Raw genomic sequence first — 12,667 nt, forward strand, 5'->3', positions numbered from 1 at the left:
ACTAACTCCAGGCACTTAGTGTCAGAATTGAATTGGCTTGCGGGACAACCACTGGTGTCCACAGAGAATCGATGCTGGTGTCATAAAGCACGCCAGAAATACATACTCGGCTTGTGTGTTTTTGAGCAGCTAAGGGTCACAGGGGTTGCGGGTTATAGAGGAAGTTGTTGAATCTAAATCTATTGGCCAAAGTGGCCGTTTCCAATAGTGAAAATAGCGAACACTTATGAGCATTTAATGTGCTAGGCTCTCTGCTGGTCTTTAGTAACTTCGCATTTAATGCTTCTAATAACCCCATCAGGAAAGAACTAATATTATCCCCATTTTACAGGTGAGGAAATCGTTTTAGAAACAGGAAATGAGGTTTAGAAAGATTACTCAGCCGAGGTCAGTCAACAAGAAAGTAGCAACTCTGAGATGTGAACCACCTCACTGGACAACCCAGTAGCTGCTATATGCTCGGGCTTGAATGCACTTCTCATTCCTGGCTCAGTGCTAGCTCCCCTAGCCTGTTGTGAGGAGGGGGATCTGCGGAGCTGCAGCCTTTCCTCAAGACTCTTCTGTTTCCATGTAGGCCTGGGCCCATACCTTCCCCCCACCCCCGTCCCCCACAGGATCCCCAGAGCCCCGGGTCGAGGGAAGATTTGCCACAGGAAAGCTACATACAGAGCCCTCTGGTTTAGTAATGAGAGTCACGGGGTTGCTCAGAGGATCTCACACCCCTGTTGACTCCCTAACACAAGAAGCAGGAGCATCTCTGACACAGGTTTCTTTCCATTTATCTGGATTTAGTAAGACTACCTCTGAAGAGGCCCTATATGCCCACTTCTACCCAAGTGACCCCTCAGCCTGGTTCCAGGCTTAGGGTAGGACCCTGGATACTTCTACTTAGCATCATCCTGGGCCCCTAGCTATCCCTTGTCCCAGACTTGGGGCGAAGGTAAGAAATGCCACTCGGCTTTGTCCTCAGCTGCTACCTACAGCTTGGATTCTGCTTAGCCTCATCTTGGGTGTGAGGTAGTCCTCTCCTTTCACATGGGACCAGGGAGAGTTCTTCATTCTCTCGGCAAAGTGGGGCAGCCTCTCAGGCCGGTCAAGGCCTGCTGTTACTCCTCAGTCTCACGGAGGTCCTCAGGTGGCTAAACTGAATGGTCATGTCCTGAGATGGCTCCTTGGGCTCAGTGAAGTCTAAGGACAATACCCTGGCTTCATCCAGGATGTGGATGGCCCTAATCCTGACCCTAAAGCCAGGTCATCAACAACAGCAGGAGTCATGCTGCCAGCCTTTAAGCTATGTCTCCTCCCAGAGGCCTAGAACTAGGGACAAGTCACCTCCTCAGGCCCATCCTGGTTTGGGAGGGGTCCTCTTTCTCTTTTTGAAACTGGGTCCAATCTAGCTCCTGAGTGGGAAGCTGGGGGTGGGCAAAAGCACAAATCTGCTTCCTGTCCATGATCCTGCTGAATTGCAGTGGTTTTTTCACCTGAGGTCTAGCTTGGAGCTCCTTGTATGCTCAGAGAAGGACTTGGACTCAATGGGTCCCTGGGTCGTAGGCAAAAGAAGGGGACCAGATTATCCCTGTAGTCTGTGGCTCCCAGAATTTCCCCAGGACCACCCACTAGTAGGGCCTCCGGGTGGGGAACTACGCACCCTAGCAGCCGTCAGGGGAGCAGGTGCTTAGTTGGGAACTTTCACCTGTTCTTGTCCTTGCTCATACCCGACCTCTAGTGGCGGGGAGGGGTGGTTTGGAGAGCGACCCCAAACCGTGTCTAAGGACTCTGGAGAACAGCTCGGGCATGCAGATGCAGGTGTCCTCACGTGACTGGGTCCTGGCGGAGTGTGAGAGAGGCCCATCGCACGTGTGGTTCAGTGTGGCCTGCCTAAATTGGAGGACTCTGAAGAAGTGACTGACGATCCCGAGTCTGAGGTCTTTGGTTGGTTTGATTTTAGGGCCAGGAGGTAGAGAGGGTCCCTGAACAGGATGTTGAGACCTGGGGAAATGGGAGGTCTAGGAACTGAGGTCCTTGATCTTGGGTGCCCAGGTAAAAAGGAACTTCCTGGGGCTGAAGATTTTGAACCCCAGATTCCAGGTCCAAAGTCCCTGGGAACGCCTAGTTCCCTGGGTAGCTCATAGGTCAGTGAGTAGAAGCATTTCCACAGGTCTGTCTCACCTTTAGAGCTCTCTAAAGTTTATTCGGCAGTAGCTTGTGGGAGCTTAAAGGTGAAGCTAAAACTAGCTGACCAGAATGCTCTGCAAGACCAGAATGCAGTCTGGGCAAAGCTGAGGAAACAAAGCCCAAGGCTTCTCTTCCTGCCTGTAGGGCCATGGGGCCCACCCATTTTCCCAGCCCCAGCTCTACCCTTCCCTTCCTTTTCCAAGGAATCTGCTGTTTGAACACAGACTACAGTTTCCATGCTGCCCAATGACTGGACTAAAGGACTACAGCAACCAACCTGCAAAGGCCACAGGTCAGAGCCTCATCCCTTCCTCTACATGGATGTAGCCTGTAGGAAATCGGACCTGGTGGCCCTGGTGGGCCAGTGTCCAAACTACTCCTGCTTTCCTCCCATGTCCTGACCCAGCCCCAGGTCTGACCCTGACCACCTGTCATTGAGATGGTTACAGTGGGTTCCCAGTTGGTATTCCTGTCTTCTCAAATCTAACCTTGCTTACCAAGAGTATTTAATGAGCAAATATGATCAAGCTCAGCACCTACGTCAATATTCAGGGTAAATGCCCAATTCTCAACAAACATATCTCTTTCTTCATGACTAGACCTGCCTCTTTTTCCAGTTTTCTCTTCAGTCAATCTTCCTTCTCCCACTCTCTGAAAACTGTATTACACTTTGAACTACTTCATGATTCCCTGAGCTCACTAGGTTTCTCATCCCCATGTCTTATGCTTGGCATGCTTTCCACTCTTTGCTATGCCTGGCCTAAATCCCTTAAGACACATTCAAATGTCACCTCCTCTCCTAAGACTTTGCTGTTCTTCCATAGTTCTTGGTACATACCTCTAAAACATTTATCAAATTATGTTGTGATTGCCTGTTTATTTGTTTGTCTCCCTGTTGCATAAACAGATTCCCCGAGGGCAAACACCATGGTTATTTGTACTTTTGTGTCGTTAGCAAGTATCACAGTACCCATGTCATAGTAGGTTCAATTACTATTGCAGGTGCAGTAACGGACTAGTCCCTGTAGCCTAGAGTGAGGGGGACTAGGCTCTGGGTTTTTTATGGAGTCTCTGGCTTTCTTCCCTTCTTCCCTTAGGCCAGATTCATTCACTGTGTGGTTGATCCAGAATTTGATAGCAGTAGGTCAGCTGGAACTGAAAGAAGAACCAGCCTACCTGGGCAATGGTAGGGATGAGGAAGCTGAGCCAGGGTCATCTTGGGAGCTAGAGTGAAGATAGAAGGAATGGATATAACTACTATTACCTAGGGTCCCTGATCCCCAAACCAGGATAGAAGGACTGGTAAAGCCTGGGTCAGTGAGATTCTAGGAGAGGGATGGGTGGAAGGGACTAGTGGGAGTTGTGTGATGAGGTCAAAGGACTGAGGATTGAAACTTGTCCTTAGGAAGTGTTCAGATGCAACAGAATTTGGTTCACACTGACTTGGGTAGTCGGGGAAAGAGAGGGCGCTTCAAGGAGTGGGGAAGGAGCATATCTAGACAACCCGCCCCTCCCACTCCAGCTCCATAGGGAGCCAACCCTGGCTGGGATACCTGGCACCCTTATTGCCCTGGAGAGAAAGGAAGAAATATCCTCGAAGTGGCTCCCAAGGTCCCCACTTAGTCTCTTCCTAGACACAGGCTCCCCCTAGTGGTTCCTCTTATCACTGTCGGCTCCACCCACTACCCTCAAACCTGCACACACTTGGCCATTTCTTGACTAAGGAAAGGAGAAAGTTCCGAAGGTGATAAGTCAAGGTTCTCTGATGGCAAAAGAGAAAGGGGAGGGATATGGGTAGAGGACAGGGCAGAATTCAGAGGGCAAAATCAGGGAGAGGAAGGATCTCTGGACATACAAGGACAACATCATGAAAAAGAAAGGGAACCTGATCTGCCTGGGAAAGCGCAGTGAGATCATATTTTATATGAATTTGAAATATAGGAATAAGATGTTGGGCTTTATTCAAAACCAGTAAAGTTTCACTTTATGGACAAAATGTAAAATAGAGATGACTCCCAAATAAAAAATTTTAAAGATTTTATTTATTTTTAGAGAGAGGGGAAGGGAGAAAGGGAGATAAACATCAATGTGAGATTGCCTCTCGTGCACCCCCTACTGGGGACCTGGCCCGCAACCTCGGCATGTGCCCTGACTGGGAATCAAACCAGCAAGCCTTTGGTTTGCAGGTTGGCATTCAATCCACTGGGCCACACCAGCTAGGGCTCAAATAATTTTTTTTCACAAATCACAATTTCAAGGCTAATGGGCCATGTGAATTGTGGACTATACTTACACTATTACTGCATGGGTCTCTGTTTCTGCTACTAAAAAAAGTCAGGTGTTGAGGGAGGCTGAATCAGGCTGTGAGGTCTGGGTTGAATAACCAGAGTCACTCACCAGTTGTGGACACAGTCTTGGAGTGGTTTCCCCTCTAATTCCCGGAGGAAGAAGGGCCTAGACCTGGCTCTGAAATCTCTGTACAGAAGCAAGACAGGACAGGAACAAGAACAAACATGAGGAGAAACAGAGTCAGGAGATGAGTAAAAGGATGGAGTTGGACCAGGAGAAGAGAGAGGAGACAAACAGATGATAATGGAGAGAGGGTCCTGGGAGAAGCAGAGAAATTCATTCAATCTGGGGAGCAGAGGAAGCTCTGAGGTGCAAATGCTGGGTGGCCGATGGAGGAAGTAGCAGAGGGGAGGTCCCTTGGGGCCTCTCACCAGAATTATGGCCAAAGCATAGAGCGTGTGGAACAGCTGGCCTAGATCTGTTCTCCCAGAGGTTTCCATTATCTGGGAAATAAAGGAAAAGGAAACGAGCTGTGAGGGGCTGGGAAAAGGAGAGTCAGGGGTGGCCTTCACTAAGACTGAGGGTGGCTCACTTCATCCCGGGCTTCCCTTAGCTAAAAGTTCTAGAGGAGCAGACTGTCCCAGTCTTTCACAGATTTCAGGTCCTCGGGTCTTGGCGATCCTCCAGATTCCAAGGTGATACGTGCCTTCTCAGAGTCTCTATTTAATTTTTGTTTTATACTGGGAAACAGTGAGGAAAGATGGGCACTGCCACCACCCCTAACAGCCCCAGGCAGGCTCTCAGCCTAGAACCTCAGAACTGGGGACAGGGTTTTCTCAGCACAGGTGGACAGACCCTTGGTGCTGGGGGTAGGAGGGCTACAGCTGGGTCCTAGCAATCACACTGGGGGAAGGGAAGGGAAGGCCAAGGGGAGGTAAAGGGACAGAGGGGACCCAGAGATAGCCAGATCAGTGTCCTGGGCCACTGCAAGGGGACATGGACCTGGACATTACTGAGATCATTGTCCAGAAGGGAAATCAAGTGACTGCTCATCACTGACTAGACTGGCTCACTGTTCTCATAGGTGGTTTGGGGATATAGCGGGTTAGGCTAGGAAGCAGATTTCTTTGGAGCCTAGAAGAGAAAGGAAGGACACATCAATGACCCACTTCTTTCCTCCACCACACTGGTCAGGCCTTAGTGAATTCCCCAGCATGTGGTTCTCTGTGAATGTTGGGGAAAGGAGACCATCATAAAGTGGCCTTTCCTGGGTATAAGAGAAGGGCTGCTTTAGAAGAAAAGATGGAACTAGCGCCAGAGAAGGGGAGTCAGAAAGACAGAGTGGGTAAGGCTGGCTGGATTTCCTAAACCTTTGTGGTATCTCCAAAAGAGATAGTTTCTCCTTGTAGAATGTACTCCTTCCTGGGTATCCCCAAAAGAACTCTCTACTGAGACCTCTCAGGGGCATGTTTTCTGTTTTAATGACAAGTTTAACTGAAGCTGGGAGTGGGCTCTTGACTCCATGTTTGTCCTTTTTTTAGCCTTGTCCATCATCGACCCTTAACTCAAAGGGAGCCAGGAAGAAAATCTGTGGGAAATCTTTATCCCCTGTGAATAGTTGTTTTTTGTTTTGTTTTAACATTTGTTTGTTTGTTTGTTTTCCTCACCTGAGGACATGCTTACTGATTTTAGAGGGAAGGGTAAGAGGAAGAGAGAGGGAGAGAAACATTGATGTGATGTATGCTCCCCAACCAGACAGAACCTGCAACCCAGGCGTGTGCCCTGACCAGAAATTGACCAGCTGGTCAGTTTACAGGATGACGCACCAACTAACTGAGCCACATCAGCCAGGAATTTTTTGTTTGTTTGTTTTTTAATATATTTTATTGATTATGCTATTACAGTTGTCCCATTTTTTTCTCCCTTTTATTCCCTACCACCCTGCATCCCACTCCCAGCAGAATTCCCCTCCCCCTTAGTTCATGTCCACAGCTATACATGCAAGTTCTTTGTCTTCTCCACTTCCCATACTATTCTTAACTTCCCCCTCTCTATTTTGTACCTACCATTTATGTTTCTTATTCCCTGTACCCTCTTCCCCACTCTCCCATCTCCCCCTCTCCAGTGATAAATCTCCGTATCATCTCCATTTCTGTGATTCTGTTCTAGTTTGCTTAGTTTGTTTTTGGCTTTGGTTTTTTTGTTGGTTTTTTTATTAGATTCCGTTGTTGATAGTTGTTAGTTTGTTGTCATTTTACGGTTCATAATTCCTATCATCTTTTTCTTAGATAAGTCCCTTTAACATTTCACATAATAAGGATTTGATGATGATGAACTCCTTTAACTTGACCTTGTCTGGGAAGCATTTTATCTGTCCTTCCATTCTAAATGAAAGCTTTGCTGGATAGAGTAATCTTGGATGGAGGTCTTTGTCTTTCATGATTTTGAATGCTTCTTTTCACCCCCTTCTTGCCTGTAAGGTTTCTTTTGAGAAATCAGCTTATAGTCTATGGGAACTCCTTTGTAGGTAACTGTCTCCTTTTCTCTTGCTGCTTTTCAAATTCTCTCCTTATCTTTAATCTTGGATAATGAAATTATGAGGTGCCTTGGTATGTGCTTCCTTGGGTCCAACTTCTTTTGGACTTTCTGAGCTTCCTGGACTTCCTGGAAATCTCTTTCCTTTGCCAGATTGGGGAAGTTCTCCTTCATTATTTGTTCAAATAAGTTTTCCATTTCTTTCTCTACCTCTTCTCCTTGTGCCACCCCTTTGATTCAGATGTTGGAATGTTTAAAGTTGTCCCAGAGGTCCCTAAACCTTTCCTCATTTTTTTTGAATTGTCCTTTCTTCATTCTGTTCTGGTCGAATGCTTATTTCTTCCTTCTGTTCAAAATTGTTAATTTGAGTCCAAGTTTTCTTCCCTTCACTGTTGGTTCCCTGTACATTTTCCTTTATTTCATTTTGCATAGCCTTCACTTTTTCCTCTATTTTGCAACCATACTCAACCATTTCTTTGAGCATCCTAATTGCCAGTGTTTTGAACTCTGCATCTGATAAGTTGGCTATCTCTCCATTGCTTAGTACTATTTTTAGAGCTTTGATCTGTTCTTTCACTTGGGGCTTTATCTCAACATGCCTGTTATGTTGTGAGGGGCAGGACCTTAGGTATTTGCCAGGGCAGGGCAACCCACGTTACTGCGTAGTGCTATATGTCGGGGGGGGGGGGCGGTCAGAGAGGGACAGTGCTACTTGCTGGGCTCTCAGCCAACTTTCAGTCACTTTCTCTGCTACCCACAAGCAAATCTGGCCCTTCTGGTACTGATTCCTGGGTGGGTGGTTTTGTGTACTTCTAGGACCCTGTGGGTCTCTCCAAGGAACTCTTCTGTGAGTCTGGGAGTTTCTCCCACCACTGTAACCCCTACAGAGGTTTTGAGGCTTTATTTCTTCATGCTGGAACCCTGGGTTGCACAGTCTACCTCGCTTCCCAGTTGTTCATCCTGGTTTATTTGCACACAAATATGGAACTGCTCAGTCCGCCACCTGCTAACTCGCCTGCCCTGGTCCTCTGCCTTGCTGAGAGTCCTCTCCACCCTAGCTGTCCCTCTCCACCCCTCCTACCAGTCTGAATAAATATTTATTCTTCAATTCCTTGGTTGTCGGACTTTCATACAGTTCTATTTTTTTGGCATTTCTGGGTATTTTTGGTTTTACATTTATTGTTGTCTTTCTTTTGGTTGTGTGAGAAGGAAAAGTATATCTACCTACACCTTCATCTTGGCTGGAAGTTCTTTTTTTTTAAAGTAGAACTCCAAGGGGTCATGTAGGTGGGGACAGCTGAGGCACTATCAAAAAAAAAGAGGGGGGGAACAGTTCTCAGTCAATCCCACATCTTCCCTGCCCATTCCAACTCTGTCCCCCAATTTCTTTTTTTTTTAAAGATTTTATTTATTTATACTTAGAGAGGAAGGGAAAGAGAGAAGGAGAGAAACATCAATGCATGGTTGCCTCTCGTGAGTCCCCTGCTGGGAACTGGCCTGCAACCCAGGCATGTGCCCTGACCGGGAATAGAACCATGATTGCCTGGTTCACAGGCCCGTGCTCAATACACTGAGCTACACCAGCCAGGGCCTGTCCCCCAATTTTGATTCCCCATCACGACCCTGTCAAACCCAGGTCACCCCTTTCCATTGCTCACGTATCCCACACTCCATTCTCACAGTAATGGATTCTGAGCTTGTATGTATTGATGGTCAATCCAATGAATACTATGAAATTCTTAAGTTGAATTCAGCAAATCTTCTGTATTATTGATTCTGTTGACATCCTCCGGCTGTGTAGTTACCTCCAGGGTAGGGGACCGAAATGGGATGAGAGTGCAAGAATAAGATCTGGAATTTACCTGCCACAATGTCTGTGCCTTCTTGTCAACTGTTTTCGGGATATTATACAGAGACTGTGTGTGCCCTAACAGAATCCAAGTTTCTCTGACTCCAAATCTATGTAACTGGTTCAAAAAACAGGGGATTAGGGGTCAACCCTAACAGCCCTCTTCAGAATGAGATCCTTCAGCCTTGGTGGCTCTCATAAAATTCTTTCTTTAAGGGGGCTGTTTCAGCATGAAACTGAGGAAATATAGAGGTGAGAATAACCAACCGGGAGATGCGCAGATGTAGCCATGTTGGTGATAAGGAGTAACATGAATGGTTGGCCTAGTCAGTGTCTTCAGGGCTAAGAGGAGAGGAGAAACAGCCTCTCATTGTGGCAGCTGCTGTCTGTCTGTTCATTGTGGACCAGGGCGGGCTGAAAGTTTCCCAGGCTTTTTAAATTTTAAAGTTTTCACCAGACTACTGACTTCATAACTCTTTACCCATAGTAATCAACTATAAAATATTTGAAAGAGAAAAGTACCATATAATTGTCTTTAGGGAGATCTTAACAGGGGAGAGCTGATCCCTCACTCAGCAACCATTCTACAGGCATGAGGAGCCCCGGGGATTGAATGGGTAGACAGTAAGTAGGCTGAGAATCTTATGGCTTGTAGGAAGGAAGAAGTGGGAGCCTGGAGGATTACCAGCTGCAAGGCCTGTATGGCTCCCAGTTCAGGAAGGGAATCCCCAAAGTGGGAGGAAAAGAAGAAAACAACAACAACAACAAAACCCAGCTGAATGGCTAGGCAGGCCCTTGCAAGAAATGAGAAAACAGGTCTCAGACACCTAGCTTGGATTAACAAAAGGTCCTTCTAGGGGTTTAACCCTGATGGCTTCCCTAGCATATTAAGATACCTCCCATCCTCATGAATAGTCCCATTTCATTGGTGACCATATACGGGTTCAATTGCAAAAAAAAAAAAAAAATTAACAGTGATATCAACTCATTGATACCTGGGAGCTGGGGGAAGAAAGGGGGGTGAGAAAAGACTGGGATCATATGCCCTGCTTACCTCACTTGCCTCATGGAAGCAGAAATTCTCCTTCCCTTCCCCCTCCAAATCCTGACATGAACTAGACGCAATGCCTTCACATTGTTTTATAGAGACCAGTGGTCTGGATTCTTCCAATATTGACCCTTCCCTGCCTCCAATATTTGTGTGTCTGCTTCCATTTAAAGGCTATTGGGGACCAGGCTGGGAATCAAGGTCTTCCCCATCATAAAGGACTTTCTTAAAGTAGAAACAAATTTCTTCTCTCAAACTCAGGAACTCTCCAAGTGTGGGCTTAGCTCTCCTCAATAAATTGGAAACTATAGTGGGCTGAATTGTGATGCTCAAAAGACATGCCTGTCCAGAACCTCAGAATGTGACCTTGTTTGAAATTAGGGTCCTTGTAAGGTAATTACCTTACAAGGTAATTAAGATAAGGATCTCAGAAGGAGAGATCATCCTGGACTAGAGTGGGCCCTAAATTCAAGGACAAGTATCCTTATAAAACAGAAGAAGAGAAAACGCAGAGACACAGAAGAAGAAGGCAGTGTGAAGACGGAAGCAAAGTTTGGAGAGATGGGGCTACGAGCTGAGGAATGCTGAGGATTGCTGCCAGCCACCAGAAGCTAGGAAAGAGGCATAGGATGGAGTCTCCGTCAGAGCTTCCAGAACATTTCAACACTTACAGACACCTGGACTTTGAACTCCTGGCCTCCAGAACTGTTGTTTTAAGTCACCAAGTTTGTGGTCATTTGTTATAGCAATTCTAGAAAGCTTATAAACCTCTCAAGAATGAGGTCAGGTTTCCCTAAAGAGGGGGGTGTGTATCTTGGGTGGAGGCTAGGTCAGTTTCTCTAACTCTGTTATACACAGGAGGAATGTGAGGCTCAGCAGTTTAATCACTGAGTAAAGTACAGCAGAATATCATATAAAGGGGGTTCTAAAATGAATGCATAGGTCAAAAACTGAATTTAGTCAAAACATGAAAATTCTTTATATCACCCTGAAAGTAGAGATGACCTTTCTCTCAAAATTTAAGTTTTTATTTATTGATTTTAGAGAGAGAAAGAGGAAGGGAGAGAGGAAACATCAGTTTGTTGTTTCACTTGCTTATACATTCATTGGTTTATTCTTCTATGTGTCCTGACAGGCAATTGAACCCTCAACCTTAGGGTATCAGGACGGTACTGTAACCAAATTCCCTAGCCAGGGCCCAGACAGCCTCTCAATAGGTCCAGCTCAGCCAGTTTAAAACCCATTGCTGTTGCAATGGTTGAGCACCAGATTTGGATGTTGATTTGCTTTTAGGATCTATGTTTGAAAAATGCTTGAATCATTGAACTTACAGTTAGTGTAACTAAGATTCCATCTCTCTTCTTACCCTGCCAGTTGCTTGGAATCACCTGTGACTGCCTGCACACAGCTGTACTGGCCCTAAGTTAAATGTGTGCCACTGATGCAACTCCATTGTGAAGGAAGCAAGATTTAAACCTCATCGCTATGCTGCCCTTCTGAGCATTTGTTCTTCTAGCTCCGGGGGTCCTGACCATTATCAGCGTGGGCCTGCTTTTTCCTGAGCCTGCTTTGGGTCACCCACCCACAGCCACTCCCCAAACCCATCCCTCTCTCACTCTCAATCAACTCAGACGAGGATTCTAGCCTGAGCTTCTGATGCTGTGATATCGTGATTTATAATAAGAAATGTATATAGGAGTTGGCAAAAAGAGGGTTAGAGTTGCTTCTATGGAAAAAGACATGCAGATTATGATTATTACAAACAATAGCTTTATTAACTCAAAAGAAGGACACAGTGCACTTAAGTACAATCTCGTGTGGTCAAATTGCCAGCCTTCACTATTTACACATGTGTGTAGTCTACTTGCTATACTCAAGCACACTCTGGCACAGAGTTCTTTATTGTCATCAGTTTCTTGACGTGCTCTTCTTATGCAGCGAATCATATCATCCATAGTACATGGTTTTCATGAAAAGACTTTATCTTTGCAACACCCCAGAAAAAGTCTTTTGCAGTGAGGTCTGGTGATCATGGTGGCCATGCCACTGGCCCTTGTCAACCTGTCCACCTGTTGGGTAATTGTTCATCAAGAAACTCACACACCGTTATAGCACAGTGTGGAGGAGCTCCGTCTTTGAAAGAAGAAATCATTATCATGCCATCTCTGTAATTGTGGCAAACCAGTGTCTCTCGGCATGGTAGATACAGGTCACATGTAACAATAGTATGGACAAAAGGGGTCCGAGTATCCCTTTACATGAAAGACCCACCCAAACTGGACTTCACCAGCTGACTCAACTGTCCTATGGTTACACGAGGATTTTCTCTTGAATAGTAGACACCATTGTGCTGGTTTACTGCACCTGACAATTTAAAAGGAGCTTTGTCAGACCACGTGATTTTATCAATGATGCCATTGTCTTGTCTCTCTTCATTCAGAACCACTTCACAGAGTTGTAAACGGCGACCCAATCATCTTCTAATAACCCATGAAACAATCTTGGCCGCTACATTTTCAAACCTAAATGCTGCGGTAGATGACTCAAAGATCTATGGGAAATGCCTAACTCAATAGAAGCTCTTTGTTTTGATTTTTTGGGACTCTCATAAAAAATGCCTGACTCACTAACATCTCATATTCTTGGGTGGTAATAATGACTGATCAACCACTTTTTGGAGCATTACAGATGGACTCAGTTTTATCAAATTTATCACATGTTCTATAAGTTGTTTGTCTACTTGGTGAAGATGTGTCAAATTCTTCAGCCCA

The sequence above is a fragment of the Artibeus jamaicensis genome, unplaced genomic scaffold (assembly GCF_021234435.1).
Source record: "Artibeus jamaicensis isolate MK-2021 breed Jamaican fruit bat unplaced genomic scaffold, CSHL_Jam_final contig_490, whole genome shotgun sequence".
NCBI lineage: Eukaryota > Metazoa > Chordata > Mammalia > Chiroptera > Phyllostomidae > Artibeus > Artibeus jamaicensis.